Source organism: Leucopleurus acutus (assembly GCF_964270905.1).
Source record: "Leucopleurus acutus genome assembly, chromosome: 1".
Taxonomy (NCBI): domain Eukaryota; kingdom Metazoa; phylum Chordata; class Mammalia; order Artiodactyla; family Delphinidae; genus Leucopleurus; species Leucopleurus acutus.
The window spans coordinates 48,078,983-48,094,433 of record NC_139142.1 but is presented as its reverse complement, the minus strand read 5'-3'; positions in this window follow the sequence as shown (position 1 = coordinate 48,094,433).

Here is a 15,451-nt window from a genome sequence, read left to right as displayed (position 1 = left end):
GAAATCCCTTTCCCTTCGGTTCTGCCCCAAATCTACATTCTCTTCTATTTAGAACCAGGAGACTCAGGCAGAATTTATTTTTAATGAAGGGGGTCACGGGCTCCCGGGCCTTCCTCAGTAAGAACTCCTACTGCTTCTCCATGTCCATAATAAAAGAAGCCCAGGGGCGGGGTGTACCTCCACACCAAGGTGACAGACAGGTGGTGCCTGGTGACCTCAGTTCATACTGTAGGCAAGCAAGAGCCCAGCCAGCATGAGCTGGAGAACAGGAACAAGGCCCCAGAGTTCCATGTGACCTTGGCCAAGTCCTTTAACCTCTCCATGCTCTAAAATGGGGACAGTGTACCTGATTCACTTGCCTCACACAGTTGTCTAAGCCAAATGAAAGAGAGTAGGTAAAGTGCCTCGTGAAGGAAGAGGTGATAAAGAATCGCTAGACCCTGCTTGCACAACTTTCGAAGAGAGGAAAAATCTAGATCATTCCTTCTTGCCTTTTGACTCACTGCCTTTTCTCTCTACCCCAGGGCTCTGTGGTTCAGACCCTCAATGCCTCATGTCCACCCACTGGTGTAGCCACTCTCCCATCTCCTCCCACTCTAAGTCATGCCACTTACCCCCGAGCATTCATTAATCAGGAGTCCTTTGGAGGCAAGTGGCAGAAATCTAGCTGAAACTGGCTAATAACCGAAGAGCTCAGAAACAGATCCCCATTCAGCCTCGGCTGTATCCAGGTGCTCAGATGATGTCATCAGATGTCTCTCTCATTTCCTCGGCTCTGCTTTCATTTGTGCTGGTTTAATTCTCAGACAGACTCTTCCCCTGCAGCATCAGGATGGTATCTGCAGCTCCAGGCTTACATCCCACCAGTTTAGCCATCACAGAAGAAAGATAATGGCAGCTCCAGCAAAAGTCCCCGGCTGTATCCCCGAAACACTTCCTAAGACTCTTATTGGCTGGATCTGGTTCATGTGCCCACCTATCCCTGAACCTGGGCATAGAGATCACTCTGCCACACAGGCAGAACAGTGGTTCCAAGGAAATTGAAGTACTTGTACTAGAGGATCAGGGATTGAAGGTTAAAGGCAAAAATAACTGGTGCCAACCACATCCTGCCTGACGTATTGATGTAACTCAGACCTCCCCACATGCAGCCACCCAGGGTAATCTGGCTCACGGAGCTCTTATCAACCCATCAGGTCCACACGCAGCTGCCTGGCTGGCAAGGCCCTGGAGAGGCAAATCCACCCGACTATTCCTACTTTGTTTTCTAAACTCTCCTCTGATTCATCCTGTCTCCTGTAAATGTAAGATCTTCAACCCTACCTCTGTGCCTTTGCCTATGATGTTACCCCCTCGGGAATGCCATTACTCAGCTCCTCAAGTAAGCAAATCTCGCTAGGTTTCAAGCCCAGTCTGAATTCCACGCTGTCTGTGAATGACTTCAGGGAATACTCATCTCTTTCCTCGCTCAACTGCTGTTGCCCTTGTCATCGGCACCAAAAAATCTAGTATTTGACTGAGTCTGAGGCCTTGTGCTAAGGTGGACACCATGGGCCCTGCCTTTGTGGAGCTCCTGGTTTAGTAGAGGAAGTATGCAAGTAGACAGTAATTATCAGTCACGGTGAGAAGTTCTAGGACACAGGAAGCCGAGGGGCAGAGGAGGGCAGAGGTGGTTCGCCAGCCAGAGGAGGTGACGTTGGAGTTAATGACTTCTTTTATGAGAATCTTGTCTCCCAGGGTAAACTGTCATTTTCTAGGGAGCAGAGAACACCAGCTGAGCAGGCCTCTCTTTAATCCTCCTCGGTGTGTAGCACAGCACTTGAGGACACAGGAGGTACTCAGCAATGATCATTGATGCATTGAGCACAGGGCAAATGCCTGCAGAGAAATGGGACAAGGAAGAGGCATAACTATAAAAGCCGTCTTGTGAGCCTGAGAATGAAGCTCCGCCCCCAGCTGCCCCCCCCCCCCCCGCGATGGTCAGCAGTGGGTTCTGTGTACAGAGTGATGGACCAAGTCTCAGGGTGCCTGTGGCCTCTCCTCTCTAGCTGGTGCCAGCTCCATGTCCCCACGACTTCATTCTCTTTAGCTAGCAGCCCCTTGGTCTAGAAGATACCACCACTTCCCAACCTGGAAGTGAGATCTGGGGGCCCCTGTGGGCCCAGGGGCCAGAGGAAACACTGCTAACTGCATCGCCTTAATTTTAGCCCCAGGGAGGGGTCCATTCCACTCTCCACTGAGAACACTTTCTCTAATTGCCCTCCACTGTGTCTACATGTGGCTTTTGAAAAAAAATTGAAGTATAGTTGATTTACAATGTTGTGTTGGTTTCAAGTGTAGAGCAAAGTGATTTGGTTATACATAACACACTAACCATAGTTTAAGTGTCCAGTAGCCACATGCAGCTAGTGACTAGTGTATTGGACGGCAGAGACATAGGACATTCCCATCATTCAGGAAGTTCTATTGGCAAGTGCTACTCCAGAGCAATGGTTAGCAACTTTTTTCCACCCCACACAACTGACAGAATATGCCTTTTCCTTGTACCCAAATTTTGACAACACACACACACACATACACACACAAAGGGAGAAAGTAAAAATACCGTAATAATCCACGATAACCATAACAATGGGCCATAGGTCATGGTAAATGATGGTATGAAAGAGACAGATTATGTTCATTCCTAGAGTCCTCTAAACCGTAAACTTACCCCTGTCTCTCTCATTCAAGAAAGTGCAGTGATAATAATCGTGATGATGATGATAATAATAACAGCAGCAGCAACAGTAAAGTGAACTCTTATTAAGCACTTAACTAAGTGCCAAGCCTGAGGCTAAACATTGCATAGACGTCATTGCATTTAATTCTCACAGTAACTCTATGACATGGATATTACTGCACTCGCGTAGCAAACATCTTTGTTGCCTCATGTCGCATCTGGTGACCCACTTCTGATTTCAGCCATAGCGGCAGCAGAGACTCATTCTTGTCCAGAGGGGGGAGGGGGGGAGGGGAGAATGAATACCCGCAGGGACAATCCCCAACCAATGAGGGATGAGGCGCCCGCCTTGCAGAGTCTGATTTAGGGGTGCGTTTTGTAGGATTTCTCGGATAGTCTCTGGCAGGCCTGAGTCTTAATTGACCAGAATAAAAACCAGGCCAATAACACATGACATTGGTTTTTTCCTCCTGATCTGTTTCATTTTCTTTACTCCTACATTTCTGCTTTCTGAGATCACCAGCCGCAATGAATTACCTGCATCCAAGTCCTTGATACAGGCTCTGCATTAGGGGACTCAAACGAATTCACCCCCGTTTTATAGACGAGGAATTTGAAACTTAGAACGTCTGACATTTCCCCCAAGTTCCCACTGCTATTAAGTGGGAAATCGAGGACATGAACCTAAATCTGCCTTGATTCTAAAAACTTAACTCCCAATTACTATCTTATAAATTAGAATGCAAGTGCATCAGAGGGAGGTGATTAAAAAAATTCTGAATCTGCTCTTATCTATAGAATAAGCAGAGTGTTTGTAAACTTCAAGCCTCCGAATCACTTCTCTGGAATGAAGAAATCAGTGAATCCTTTCTTGTCAATACTTAGCTTTTCTTCACTGTAGTCACTTGGTACCTAGAAAGTATTCACCCGGCACAGAAAATATATCCTGGTATCGAGAAGCCTGAGCAAGGAAAACCAAGAAGGGTGATTTTAACAGGAAGGTCGGAGTGTTTCTTTTCCTTCAGGACTTTCGGGAGGGGAAAATCCCTTCCCTTTCTAGCAACTGCTCCCCTGCGATCTCAGAGCCCAGTAACCCTCCAAGGGTCAGAAGCAGAGTCTGAGTGGCAGTGGAGGCTTCCAGGGGTTTCACTGGAGAAAAGGGTCAGGGAAGAAGCCCAGGAAAAAGGCTCTTGCACATGTAGCTTCAAGGTCTCACCCAGTCCATCTTTGGGAAAGGATGAGAATGGTGCTCATTTCCTTCCCCCACCCCCAACCCATTTCCTGTCCCTACTCCAAGAATATGCAGTATCCCACTCAAGCTCGGAATGCAGAATCCCAGCACAGATCAACAGGTGTTGCTGCACTGCCCTGGCATCCGATACACGCACACGGGAGGAAAAGCTTACTGCTCCAGAGCTCCTGCAAAAGCAAACTGGCACCCTAAGAAAGGGGTCAGCATGAGGTACTGGTACATCCCATCACGACTCCCACCTGCAGGTTATCTCCGTTTACTTTACAACAGCAGGTCTCAAAGAGTGTTCCGGGAATTCCTAAGGCTCCCTGAGATCCTTTCAGGGGGTCTGCTAGGTCAAAATTATTTTTATAATAATACTAGGTTGTTAGTTGCCCCTTCTGCTTTCATCCATGAGTGTGTAGAGAGGAGATTTGAGAGGCTACAATGATATCGATGTCACAACAGATCGAATGCAAACACACATGAGAATTCAGCAGCCTTCTGTTAAGCTGATCACTAAAAAGATTTGCAAAATTGTAAAACAAAGCCACTCTTCTCATTATATACATTTTTCATTTTGGACAACATAGTTACGTATGTTAACGTGTAATGGGTTTGTTATTGTTATTTTCCATGAATTAATAGATGCATATGTTAAGAAAAATTTTCAGTTTTAATTCCTAATATGGTAAATAGAATAGATACAATCCACCTAAACCAGTCTTCATAATTCAAAGAGGTTATCAATAATTTTTAAAAGTGAAAAGGAGTCCTTAGACCATAAAGTTTGAGAAATACTGCTTCATCAGTAGTTTTCTAGTCCAACCCCTTCTTTGGCAGGTGGGAAAATTTAAGCGGCATTTAAAATCATGCAGCTATTTTGTGGCAGAGTCATGAGTAGAATTTGAGGAGAGAAGATGATTTGATTCGAAAGGGGAAGATAGAAGTGTTTTAGGTTGTCCCCTTGGATGCTGCTCAAATGTCTTCCAGGAAAACATTCCTGAATTCAATTTCACAATTAAACAGCATGTTAGGAGATAATTTTCCACCAAAAAAAAAAAAAACAGTAGAATCATGATTCTCACACAGGTGTAAAATAAACACATAGCAAAGATTTGATTTAACTCATTGTTGATAAGGAAACCAGGCAAGTGTTACAATAGGTACAAAGAAAAAGCCAAACAGCAGAGACACTTACAGATCAGGAATACTGAAGTGGATTTGCAAATGGATGTAAAACTAGCCTCTTTCACAAAGAGGGAGAGAAGCGAATTGAACCTTCACTAGACAGAACGTGGTTGCTTGTCTAACCAAGAGCTATTTCACAGTGCTATCAGTTATCTACAACTCACAGAGTCATACAGTAGCTCAAAGGCAAGGAAAGGGACAGAGCCCCCAGGAACTAGAACTGAATAACTCAGAGGAGTGTACTTTCCCCTGAAGCACAGGTTTTTCCCTACAACTGAGATCCCCTTGGATGCCAAGCACTGAGCTAAACTGAGTAAGAAAAAGATGAACTTGGTGTGCACCCTGCTCTCAAAAGGCTATTACAATCCATTTCACACCAGAAAAAGTAGTTGTGGTGACCCTTGAGAATCATGTGTTTTTAATAACTTCTGAATTTTCAACAGTTCTTTGCTCAGTAATAGACATAGCAGGACCTCAAAGAGATGTTTGGTTCCTTCATCTTTCTTGGAGGCTGAATATTTCTAGATGGTCCCAGAGAGAAAAATTTACAAGGATATTCTCTCAAAGAGATAATAGAAATTACAGATGGAGTTAAAAGTTTGTGTCAAGAGATAGCTTAGAGTGGGAGTTGACAAACTGCAGTCCATGGGATAAACCCGGCTGGGTTTTGTATGGCCTATAAGCTAAAAATAATGTTTGCATTTTTAAATGGTTGAAAAAAACAAAAGAAAAATTGTGACCTGTGAAAATTATATAAAATCCAAATTTCAGGGTCCCTAAATTAGGTTTCATTAGAATACAGCCACGCCGACTCACTTTGTATTTTCTGTACCGGCTTTTGAGCTACAACAGCAGATTTGAGAAGTTGTGACAGAAACTATATGGCCTGCAAAAGTGAAAACGCCTATTAGTACCAGAAAAAGTTTGCCAACTCTCGGTTCAGAGTGACTTTCTGCTTGAATATTGAGAATAATTTCTCAGGAACCCAGAGTAAGTAGTTCCGAAGGACTTCAGCGTGGCATGACCTAAATGTGGCAGGTTTCAGAATTACTTGGGAGGAAATCCTGTTATTGCAGGAATCTTTAAGGGGGCAAAACCCTACTGGAGGCTTCAAATTCTCATCTGAGTACCACTTTGGGTAGGTTCTTCTGCTGGGTTTCGCGCCTTTGGCACCTCTGTCACTCCGTGGCTCTTCTGGTTTATGTCCTGAGGAAGCTCTGCTTGCATTCACCGTGAATTACAATAATTAAAATTAAGTGGTGCCTCCTGTGTGGGAATTTTCCAGTCCCTGACAGGAAGACGCTTCCAAAGGATTCTTCTTTCTCAAGAGTACCCTCTGCTGGTCAGTTCTCAGAAGGCACCTTATCATCACGTTTACAGCTGCAGGTGGGTTTTGATGCCAGGAAGAAGCCAGAGGCGGGTTTTGATCTAGAGACAAAAGCATTTTGGTTACTGTCTCCATGCCTGGGCAAGTTTTTCACAGTACATGGGCATTAGCATCTGAAGATATAGAACTTATTCATCGTTGAACTTGGTGAGGGAACAAAACTCTCGTTGAATGCAAACGAACAATCCCTAGTTAGGCAGGAGAGTACACACAGCCTTGTTGAATGAATGGCGGCTTTCAAACCACCCGTTACTATGGCAAAGCTGTGTTCATTGTTTGCCACCCTAAGGAAGGCTGATAGTGTCTTGATAAGAGAAGGGCAAGGTCTGATTTATTAAGACTTTGAGGTCTAGTTTAAGGCAGATCAGAGAGGCCTAATTAGGACGGGGAGAGGATTGTGGTATAACAGATTAGGATTGGCGGATACAACAGGGTAAGGTGAGTCGACGAATGCAAACTGTCTACTGATGACTTGAGACCTGCCAGAAATTTCTACAATGAAACAAAGATTTGCAACCTGCTTTTCCAAGGTAAGGGTCTCTGGACTAGTAAAGTTATGCTAATTAAAGTGACATAATGTAGACAGGAAGCTGTGGAGGTTAGGAGGGACGCTAGTTTGGGTGCTAGGTTCTGTCGACTGAACCTAAAAGTTCAGTGAATAACCTAAAAGTTAAGAATTATGTTTTACTTGGCTGACAAAACTGAGGACTTAAGCCCGGGACGCAGCCTCTCAGATAGCTCTAAGGGACTGCTCCAAAGAGGTAAGGGAGAAGCCAGGATAATTTTTTGCAACAAAGACCAGGCAGTTGGAACTTCAAAAGATTATTGTTAATATAAAAACAACCAGGGGCTTCCCTGGTGGCGCAGTGGTTGAGAGTCCGCCTGCTGATGCAGGGGACACGGGTTCGTGCCCCGGTCCGGGAAGATCCCACATGCCGCGGAGCGGCTGGGCCCGTGAGCCATGGCCGCTGGGCCTGCGTGTCCGGAGCCTGTGCTCCGCAACGGGAGAGGCCACAACAGTGAGAGGCCCGTGTACCGCAAAAAAAAACCCAAAAACAAAAAAACCCCAGATATCTCAAGTTAATGAATTTAGCCCTTTTCTATGTATGGGAACATGTGAGAGTCTGTGCTCATTGAAATCATTCCTTTGATGTGCACCTTAGCTATGTAGGGCCACTAACCTATTCTTTCCCATCCTGAGTCCCCTCAGGGATCACTTTGGGGGGGCTATATTGGCTTGATGACTGCCACATTCTTCATTTACTGATATGGCGGGTGGCATTTTTCATTCACACTTCTTAAGATGGTCAGTGTTGTCTAAGAGGTCTAGTGTGGATGGGAGGTGGGCTTAGTGCCCTGGTGACTTCAGACAAAATGTTGGGCCTGCTCTGGACTTCCAGTTTTGTTTGGGGTGAATGGAACTGTGTTAATAACTCTTCGTGTTTGGATGTGGGCGCTCTGCAGCTATAGGGGAGCTGGTGAGAGAAACCAGACTATGTTACCCCAAACTATGCCTCTCTGACATAAAAATTATTTTGAGCTGAAGGCAATTAAGAAGCAGCAAACCCAGGAAAAGCTCTCCCTTTTTTTGCCTAAAGGCAGGAAATAAATTCTCCTTTTACTGGAGATAGACTCTTATCAGCCCAGAGGTGGCACCGGAGGAATCTGTAAACAAAGCTAATTAAACTAACACTTATCCTTATTAAGGAAGATAAGGGTTGAGGGAGATAAGGACTACCTTGGCCTAGTTGAACCATCCCTAGCCCAAACTCCTTTGTCTTGTCAATTCTTCACAAATGTATTGTTTCTTTGTCTAAGAAATATAAAATCTTCCTGCTCTGGTCACTTCTTTGAGTCTTCATCCTCTTGTGAGGAATCCTACATACATGTAAAAAAAATTTTTTAATTCATATGCTTTTCTCCTGTTAATCTGCCTTTGTCAGTTTAATTTTTAGACCCATTCAGGGACCCTAAGAGGGTCAAGGAAAGCTTTCTCCTTCCCAGCACCTGTCAGGAAGAGGGTTGGTCTCTGTAGGCTGCTGAGTGCTGGTTTCACAGGAGTATATGCATTGGGCCCTGCGGGGGCCAGGGTGAGTGAGAGACTACCCCTCTGCAGAAGCCCTGCCCTCACTGAAGAGATCCAGATGGTGCCGAGGACAGGGCCCAGGCTTGGCTGGATGCAGGGAAAAGTCAAGGAACCTGCACAGGGTTGACATGAGAGCTGGGATTCCAGGGATGGTGGGAAAGGAGAGGCTTCGGGAAAGTCTCCCAGACCAGGAGGCCAGAAAGCTCCCAGCATGTCCAGTGTGCTTTGGGATCAAGGTAGGAAAAGAAGTCTGGGGCCGGGTGCTTGAGGGCCTTATTTGCAAAGGTGTTGAACTTGACCCTGGAGGTGGTACGGAGCCCCTGAAAAAGCTTTAGCAGCAAAGTGCTAAATATGCTAGCGATTTTCCTTGTTATTTAGAATTCCACTCCAGCCTGGAAAATAACAATAACATATTGAGGGCCTTCACTAAGAAAGTGGCTTCAGGATGGAGAGGAGGAAAGATTCAGGATGAAGAGGTGGAATCACCATGCCTTGAAGACCCCTTAAATGTGGGAGTGAGGAAGAGAGAAGGTTTTCTAGCTTGGATGATACAGTAGACTTTGGTTCCGTAAGCTGAGATGGGAAATGCAAGAGAACAGGTGGATTCATCGCAGACAGTGCCCCTTTGGTATATGGATTATTTTGAGCTGATTGTTTTTTAAAACAGCAAACAGCAGATAAGCTCTGAAAGTAGAGTACAAGTTACCCTTTCATATGGGAAATTTATATTTATAAAGGAACTCTCCATTTGTAAGGGTGTCTCCCTCTCTGTACCCGGAAGAGAAGGGTGACCCGAAATCACAAGACACTCTTATCCATGGAGAAGGCAGGGACTTAAATCTGTGTAACAAACCACCGTGCTTTTCCTGGTCATTGCCCCCATGACCGGCCTTCCCCACACCGGTTTTTTGTTTTTAGCGAAGATGGTATTTCAGCCTGAATTCTAAGCCACCTCTTGGAGAGTTACTCAGTTTTTCCTGGGTGTCTCCCATATACGTATACATGAGGTATACCTGTGAATAAACTTGTTTGTGTTTCTCTCATTAATCAATCTCTTTCGTAACGGGGCCCCAGCTGAGCATTTAGAAGGCTAGAGGGAAGAGGTTTTCTCTTTCCCCACAAAGGTGAAATGTTCAGCTTTGCAGTTGCTGGCTATGAGGTACAGAGGATGGGGCTAGCCTGGGAAATGCAGAATTAGAGCTTATCTGAGAGGTGGGGATTGGACAGACAGGTTTAGGCTTCACAGCTGAAGCTACAAAATAGCTGAAGTCAGCAAAGAAGAGAGTGCAAGTGGAGAACAGAAGTGAAAAAAACCTGAAGGAAACAGTGGTACCTCTGCTGTAGTGTCAGGAGCTGAGCAAAGCCAGATCCTTACAAGGTCCTATGCTTCTCCCTCCAGGGACGGAGGCTCTTGCCAAAGGACAAGAAAGTGTCTTAGAGCATCTGTGGACATCTGGGGGCCTCCTACCACCTGCCCAGTGGTGAGAAGGCCATCAACCACATGGAGGACCAAGCTGGGTCAAAGAGGAACAAGGACTCCCACATCTCACAGGACAGAATGAGGAGGACAGAGAAGGTAATTAGTTTTTATGGAACAGAGGATGTAACCTGTTTCTTCCTCTGAAGTTGATCAACTCAATGCTTGAAAGGTTGGGAAACAATAGAAGTGGGAAGGAAATTGTACCAAAAGAAGCTGCCTCTGTGGGGATCCAGCTGTGTGAGCTGCAGGAAAAGCAGGTGTGTGCTCTCATGGTTGGTCCAGTCTCAGTTGTTGAACAGGGACAGATGAATAGCCCTGAAGGAGGCAGGGCTGAGCCAAGGCTTAGGAAAGGGTCTGAGTGAGGGACTCCTGTGTAGAAGCGGTCAGCTCATGACGGCCCAGAAATGTCTCCAACAGCTGTTCTCAATCTTGAGCACATCACCTGGCGGGCTTGTCAATACACAGATTGCTAGCCTCACCCTCCGAGCTCGGATTCAGTATGTCTGGGGCGGGGCTGGAGAACGTGCATTTCTAATGAGTTCCCAGGGGATGCTGATGTTACTGGTCCAGGGATCACTCTTTGAGAACCACTGGTCTATGAGATCCCCAAAGGGTAGTGTGCATACCTTTACCCAAGATGATGGTAGACAGTATATAGGGGAATGTTACACACTGAAACAGTTGTGTATATATTTTCGTGTGTATTTAAAAAGTACTACGTGCCTATAAAATTCATGATTTTAAGAATATTCTGGTTTAGAACAAGGCTAAAGTGGGTCTAAGCAAAAAGTGAGTCAAATTTAAATAAAAATACTTAGCCAAAAAAGTAGTGTAGGTAAAGTGAGAATACAGGGTAAATCAGAAAGTGGTATGCAGATGACTAATATTTAGTAAACATGAACATCAAAAGGAAGTGACCATACATTTATACTTACTATGTAGTTAGGGGTCAGGGTGGATATTCAAAAATTAACAAATAGAAAGGCATGGACACGGCACAGTCAGAACAGACAAGGTCAAAAGCAGTCAGTTCTGCCATAGAAGGGACTGCAGATAAATATCAACCCAGTCAGGGCAGTTGATTGGGTCTCTGTTTTATAGATGAGAGAACTGAAGTTTCGAGAATTTGTTTCCCAAGATCACAGTCAAATTAGGAGCAAAGCTACAACCAGAGCATATAGAGCATTGCAGAGGTAAGAACAGCAGAATGTGCCCAGGATATTCACATGCAAAGCTGGACATACTCCTGTGTTAATGCTGTTCCTTCCACACAACCTCCACCCCCAGAAATAGAGGGGCTTCTTCCTTTGTGCCATGGCCCTACACTGGACCCTCCTTCCTCTCCTATGGATGACCCAGGCCTCCACAGGCCCTCCACTGGCCCATGTGTACACATGTATATACAAGTCCTGCCTATAAGTCATTTTAATTGTTTACACTTTTCAACAAATATTTCTAGAGCACTGCTGGAGCCAGGACACTGTGCTAGATGCAGGATACAAAACAATGAAACACAAACCCTACCCTCAAGGAGCTCACAGTCACTGACGGCAGCAGACTAGAAATGATTACACGGAGTCATGATGCACTGAGGGAAGTTGCACACCACCAGGTGGAAAGAGGGTGGTCCAAGGCACCCCAAAGGTGGTGACCTGACCGGGGTCGTGAAGGCCAGGAGGACTTCCCCAAGTAGAGGAAGGATACTAGGCTATTCCAGGCTGAGAGGGGGGCAAGTGCAAAGGGACAGAGAAGAGAGGTCATGGTGCACTGCGGAACCAACATTGGTTCAGTGTGGTTGAAGCACTGAGTGTGGGAGGGCGTGATAGGAAATTAGCACAGCGTGTGCTTCGTGCCAGGCACTGCTGCAAGCACTGTGTACACACACGCACACATACACACACACACACACACACACTCTTTGCATATCAATTCATATATACACATACATGCACAAATGAATCAATATACATGTATACACATTATTAACATATGCACATATCATACACATATATGCGACGTGTGCATTATATGTTGATACATATAAATTCATATACACATGTGTATATGTGTATCATATATGTAATATGTTGATGAATAAAGATAATTTTAATCTTCACAGCCTACCAGGTAAGTACTATTACTAATCTCATTTAAAGGACAGGAAACTGGGACTTCCCTAGTGGCGCAGTGGTTAAGAACCCGCCTGCCAATGCAGGGGGCACGGGTTCGAGCCCTGGTCCGGGAAGATCCCACATGCCTCAGAGCAACTCAGCCCGTGTGCCACAACTAGTGAGCATGCACTCTAGAGCCTGCGAGCTACAGCTACTGAGCCCTTGTGCCACAACTACTGAAGCCCGTGTGCCTAGAGACTGTGCTCTGCAACAAGAGAAGCCACTGCAATGAGAAGCCCGCGCACCACAACAAAGAGTAGACCTTGCTCACTGCAATTAGAGAAAACCCGCACACAGCAACAAAGACCCAACACAGCCAAAAATAAATTAATTAATTAAAATTAATTAATTAATAATTTTAAAAAGACAGGAGACTGAGGCACAGAAAGCTTTAATAATCTTCCCAGGGAAAATAATTAGTAAGTAGAAAAAATATTAGTAGTAAAATTATTAGTAATATTCCAAAGAAAATTATTAGTAAGTGGCACAGCTGGGATCCCTGAACCCAGGCCATCAGATTATAAAACTTGAACTCTTACCCACTAGACTATACAGGACCCAGGACCAACAGAATGAGGGTGAAAAGGAATGTAGACAGGCTTCAGACATATAGGGCCTCAGACCCCGTGCTGAACGGATGGGACTTTAAGACTGCCAGCTTGAAGTGTTTTAAGCAGAGGAGAGACAGGATTCATTTATTCAGTCAGTCGGTCAATACATAATTATTAAGTGCCTACAGCATTCTGGGTACCATATACCAGACCCTGGCAATAGAGCAGCAAACAAGGTAGAAACGATCCATACAGTCAAGGGGCTTATCTGCTATCAGTGGGAACAGTCATAAAAAGAAAAAGTCCACAATTAATTAACTTCTCACCATGGTGGTAAGTAAACAGAATAGCAAGTCAGTTGGATGAAAGTGTGTGGCCAGGGGCCCAGCCTGTTCCAAGGAGTTAGTGGCAGCTTTCCGGAGTAAGGGAAATGCCATCTTAGGGCTGCGTAGGCAGGAACTGGGCAAAGGGGAATGGCGGGGAAAGGTGAGAGGGAGTTCCAGCCTGAGTCATGGTCAACTGGATCTGGAGCACAGAATCAGAGATTGGAGAATACGAAAGGAAAAGGAAGAGAGAGTGGGCTTTATTTTTGGAAACACTGAGTTTGAGGTGTCAAGAGGGATGGAAATGTCCAGTGGACATTGGGTACAAAGACTGTATACAAGGATCTGGGCTTCAGGAGAGAGGCCAGACATGAGGATATAGATCTGACAGTCGGCAAACATGGCAGTTCGAACCCTAAGAATGAATGAGATTGTCAGGGAATGTTTGAATAGAGAGAGAAAATGGCTGCAAATGGTTCCCAAGGTAGAATAGGAGGCAAATATCTGAACTCTTTGGGGCAGAAAGGAGGGGAAATCAGCCATAAACCATCAGAAGTGGGTCTTCCTACCACCAACCTCAACCCCCATCCCAGGCCTCATACTCACAAACAGCCTTACATACAGACATTGAGCTAAATTTCCACATGAGGCTACATATGCAGTCTTCTTATCTGTGAGAGAGAGAGAGAGTGTGTGTGTGTGTGCGTGTGTGTGTGTGCAAAAAGTGTTAATTTGCTGTACATTAAACATTTAATGTATACCACAATTTTTACAAGGTTTGGTGGTCCTTGATTTTAAAAACATACCTAAAACCTCAAAAACTAGAAATAGTCTGACCTCCCTCAACTTCAAAGAGGCCCTGAAAGGGTAGGCAGGGTTTTCCACATCTTTGCTATCGCTCCCAAGCTGCCTGGTTCCTTCATTGTTCCAGCTCTCCAGGGTGTTCTTTTCCAAGGACAGTCTCTCTGAGGCTGGATGAACTCCTGCCAGCAGCCCCCTTAGTAATATCCCTTTCGGATTTCTCAGTCCTCTGGAGTCCCTCCCCCGCCCCTTTTTTTAAGCTGGAAAGACAATCAGGAATGACCAAATCTTGGGTGAACGTGAACCAAGGTGGATTCTTGAACACCAAATCTTGGGTGAACGTGAACATGTGGATTCTAATTCCAGGGCCTTTTCATGTGCTTCCTCAAGGTGACTGAGCCTTCATTCAAATTCAGTAAGACATTCAGATTGTCAAATTTCATTTGGCAATAATAAATAGACCTATGGTTTTCTTCTGTTCATCAGATTTTTCTGTGATCCTCTATAATAGAGATCTCAAGTTTTAAGGCTATATTTTTGAGAATTCTTGAGAATGAAACTAAGAGCCTGAGTTTTGTTCCCACCTCTGCCACTAATGCTATGTGAGCAACCCAGTGGATCTTTGTTGTCGTCTTTTGTTTTTTAATTAATTAATTTTATTTTATTTAATTTTGGCTGCATTGGGTCTTCATTGCTGCACACAGGCTTTCTCTAGTTGTGGCGAGCGGGGGCTACTCTTCGTTGCGGTGCGCGGGCTTCTCATTGCGGTGGCTTCTCTTGTTGCGGAGCACGGGCTCTAGGTGTGTGGGCTCAGTAGTTGTGGCTCGCAGGCTCAGTAGTTGTGGCACATGGGCTTAGTTGCTCCACGGCATGTGGGATCTTCCCGGACGAGGGATCGAACCCATGTCCCCTGCTTTGGCAGGCAGATTTTTAACCACTGAGCCACCAGGGAAGTCCTGGTATCTTTATTTTTTTTAACTGAAGTATCACATCAGCAAGCATGTGTTGACAGCTTACTAGATACAAGGCTCTGTGTTAGTACCATGGGAAAGAAAGTCCTCAAGTTCAGGAAGTGGAATATCAGGCCAGGGTATAATGACACCAGTACACCATGATCATAATACAATGCCCAAAGGATGACAGTCAATCTGTGTTCCATGGGGGCTCAAAGAGCAGGAAAGATGCCTCCTAGCAGAGATGGCATTTGAAAGGACCTTGGAAGATCAGGAGGTCTTGAGAAGAAGAGCATGGTACTGAAGGCCAGGGAAGGCAGGGAGGGTGGACAGCAATGGGCACAGCATTCAAGGTGGAGGAACAGCATAAGAAAAGGCACAGAAGCAGAGAAATCTGGGAGTTGTTCAGGGCCGTGCTTACAACTGCTACTGATCTACAATGAGTTAAGTAGAGAAACTGAGAGTAAGCATTTTAAAAATTTATATAGTAATTTTCTGTTCAAACTAATACTTTTTTAAAAATTGAGCTTGTGTTTATGTCCTTTTATTTCATTT